At 37.5% G+C, this 3,938-nt stretch overlaps 1 long non-coding RNA gene across 1 annotated transcript in view; it reads right to left on the bottom strand.

Annotated features, from left to right (window-relative positions):
- LOC106877502 (uncharacterized) overlaps positions 1-3,938 on the bottom strand; it is a 14,958-nt gene that overhangs the window by 6,553 nt on the left and 4,467 nt on the right. The window contains exon 2 of the long non-coding RNA XR_001410381.2: positions 2,555-2,658. This is a non-coding gene — a long non-coding RNA (uncharacterized LOC106877502). The remainder of the gene's footprint in view (positions 1-2,554; positions 2,659-3,938) is intronic.

Here is a 3,938-nt window from a genome sequence, read left to right as displayed (position 1 = left end):
GTGTGTGTGTGTGTGTGTGAGAGAGAGAGAGAGAGAGAGAGAGAGAGAGAGAGAGAGGAGAGAGAGAGAAAGACAGAGAGAGACAGGATGAGTGAGAGAAAATCCCTATTGCTGTGATTTTTGTGTTGTTTTTATATATCATTTAGAATAGGAGGGCCTTTTCAAAGCCTTGAAGCAAGGCTTATGACAAGTGGGATTCAGCTGATACTTATGGCCCAGGAAGAGCTTATAGATCGAAGAAAGAGCCAGTGAATTTCTTGGTGTGGCCTGAAAGCAGACCCATTAAACATTGCAAGATTTCTCTTGGAGGACTTGCCTCTGAGAATTGACAGAAGAGAGGAAACCTTTCCACAGTACTTTCAACAGAATGGAGTTTGCTAAAGGCACCCAGAAGCTTGATGGTGGAGTTAAATCTGGAGTAAGATCAAGCCTAGCATTTAAGAAGAATAAGAAGAACTAAGACGGTTTCTCTGATGGATCTAGATGCAGATTCCATCAACCAAATTTCACTCTCAAAGCTTTAACATAAAGCTGTGGGTGAAGATATTTGCTCAAGGTGCCACACAGTAGGATTGAAACCCAAACAGTAGTGGTGGATCTCTGTCATTCAATAATGAAGATTTAGTTAATTGATCAACTTAATTACCTGCTCCTGAATTAACTCGTAAGTGGCTGAGTATTCCACAGTCACATGTCACATGTACTTATAACAATTCTCAGACAGAATCAATGCCACACAGCCTGTGCCTTTGAATTACAGTTACATTCCTCCTGATGGGTTTCTATTTAATTTCTAAATAAGAATCCATTGAATTTCACTCAGAAGGTATGGAGGTGCATGGCTGAGTGGTTAAGCTGTTGATTAGGGTGTTGGACATGATTGTAGGACTGTGGTTTCAATTCTTGGACCAGGCAATGCATTGTATTCTTGAGCAAAACACTTCATTTCATGTTGCTTTTTGTCCACTCAGTAGACAAAAACGAGTACTCCTGTGATGGACTGCTATTCTGTTCAGTAGGGAGTATTCATGTCGGAGAATCTGTGAACACAGCTCCTATGACTCAGGAAGGAGCTTTTTCCTTTATGATGCTTTGTATTGGGATTGAACCTATGACCTTGTGGCTGTGAAGCAAACTTCTTAACCACACAGCCACATCTGTACCCAGTCTGCTGAGTGAACACCAGCTGATAAGAACTGGATAATGTAGTTCTAGGTATACTATCATACAAATGACTAAAACAAGACTGGGATAGTCATGGCTGGAGGATCCTTAATCATAGTTCTGCTCTTTCAATTCTGTCTCAAGAACTAAACAACAATAAAAACAACAACAAATATAACATTGACCTTATACAAATATCTCAACATTATTATCATTGATTGGTCTTTTCATTCAGGGTTGATCTGGGACTAAACAACAGCAATCCTTTCTACAATAGGCACATGGGCTGCAATTTATGAGGGAAGGGGGTTAGTCAATTACATCAGCCCCAATATTCAGTTGGCACTTATTTCATTGAGCTTGAAAGAATGAAAGGCAAAATTGACCATGGTGGAATTTGAACTCAGAATGTAAAGATGGGTGAAATGTCACTAAGCGCTTTGTCCAGCATGCTAACAATTCTGCCAGCTTGCAACCTTTAAAAAACAACAACAACAATAACAGCAAATCACACACATACACGTTTAGGTATATTTTGACTGTAACAACCACAATCACAGCTGTAAAACATACGTTTATATGCACACACATGCAAGAACATGGAAATACATGCACCCTAACACATGCACATACTTTTAAAATCTCTAATTATAAGTCAAAGAAGTAGCCTCTTCGTGGTCATTTGGTTTGTTAGAAATAGGAGTCAAATTCTCCACATATCACACCATACTATTTTAAATAAAGAAATGACACATTAGACAGGAGTGGCTGTGTGGTAAGTAGCTTGCTTACCAACCACATGGTTCCAGGTTCATTTCCCCTGTGTGGCACCTTGGGCAAGTGACTTCTACTATAGCCTCGGGCTGACCAAAGCCTTGTGAGTGGATTTGGTAGGCGGAAACTGAAAGAAGCCCGTCGTATATATGTATATATATATATATATGTGTGTGTGCATGTGTATATGTTTGTGCGTCTGTTTGTCCCCCCAACATCGCTTGACAACTGATAGTGGTGTGTTTGCGTCCCTGTAACTTAGCAGTTCGGCAAAAGTGACCAATAGAATAAGTACTAGGCTTACAAAGAATAAGACCTGGGGTCAATTTGCTCAACTAAAGGCGGTGCTCCAGCATGGCCACAGTCAAATGACTGAAACAAGTAAAAGAGTAAAAGAGTAAGAGTAATATAGTTATATATTAACCTAAAAAGATGGGATGGCTATAAATGGAATGTCTTTGGTTATAGTTTTATTTGATTAAGGTTGATCTGGAGTTAAACTTCAAGAACACCAGTAACAACAACATCTTTAACAACAATCACAAGAACAAAAGCTATTTCTTCAACATACATTAAAAACTCCAGACAAAAAGAACAATTTAAATGTTTTGCATACGAGGTAAGATACTCCCAACGAAGAGTTCTGCGAAGCCACTTGAATTCCTTGAAACTTCGATATACTCCTCTTGAAGACCTCAGAGGAAAAGCTGAACTTGCATTCTGGGAAATATAAAATAAAATGTATGAAATAGCATGAAACTATCTGCTTTGTATTTCATTAACGGTATTTTCAACCTTTTCAATTCACAGCACACTGCTATGGCACTCCATTAACTTCTTTTATTACACACACACACAAATAAGAAACCAAAAGTGCTTATGCTAATGAAGCATATACTAACTTTATAGCATTGCGATTGCTTACTCTACTAAGTGAGTCTTACCTGGTGGTACTTATTTAAAGCTAAGTAGACTGAGCCATTTGAGAGTTAAGTATTTGTTGGTTATGGGCACTAAGCAAAAGAGGTAACAGAACTGCTATCTCTTTTATAAGTTAATGAAAAGAGTGAGCAAGCTTCCTATGGTTGTGAAGTTTGATGTCGTTGATGTTTTGATTGAACGTCTGTAAGTTAATGCCCACATGAAAAATATGCTTGGAAAGAGAATACCTGAGAATTGCAGTTCTTGGAAGGAAGGGTGTAAGATCAGGATTCAGTAAGACTAAAATACAACAAGGACAGTGAAAGGAAGCAAAGGGCTACTGCATTGAATGAGTTAGAGTGGAAAGTGAGTACAACTTTTATAGTTTATTGAAATGATAGAAAATACAAGGGGGAAAAACAGTGGTACATCAAGTTTTTGTTATTGTTGCTTAACTTCAAGTCAGAGCTGATTAAGTAGCCCTATCTATCAAAAGTCTGAAGTAATATTACCAATTCTATGCATCAAAACACATGTTCTAGTAAATAACAAGACCTTGTCTTTTCCTATGTGAAGGGAAACCAGAACCACGTTATTTTATTTAACCCTTTAACTGTGAAATTTTATAGTTATTTTCAGTAATGATGTTAAACATCTACCAAAAAATAAAATTGATATTTTCTGCAAGTCATGTTGCCTCAATAAACTTGACGTATATCAACAAAAAAATTGTTACATACATGACACTCTTTGGCAAAATATAACTTGGTATATAAAATTATTTTCTGTAGTCAAGGCTGACGAAATATTGAGTGGATGTGTCTGATTTTTGCAGTAAAGATGTTCCCTGACTACATTCTTGCTCACAGCTATCAGAGATGGCTATCTGTGAGTGGGTTGGAGTGGGTGTAGAAACTATGCCAAATCAAATTGGATCCTGGGGCAGCTACCAAGCTGATCAATTTTCAGTCAAACTGTCCAAACCATGCCAGCATGGAAAACAGACGTTAAATGAGGATGATGATGATGATGATGATGATGATGATATATATATATATATATATATATATATATATATA

Source organism: Octopus bimaculoides, chromosome 1, assembly GCF_001194135.2.
Source record: "Octopus bimaculoides isolate UCB-OBI-ISO-001 chromosome 1, ASM119413v2, whole genome shotgun sequence".
Lineage (NCBI taxonomy): Eukaryota > Metazoa > Mollusca > Cephalopoda > Octopoda > Octopodidae > Octopus > Octopus bimaculoides.
This window is presented reverse-complemented; position numbering and strand designations above follow the sequence as displayed.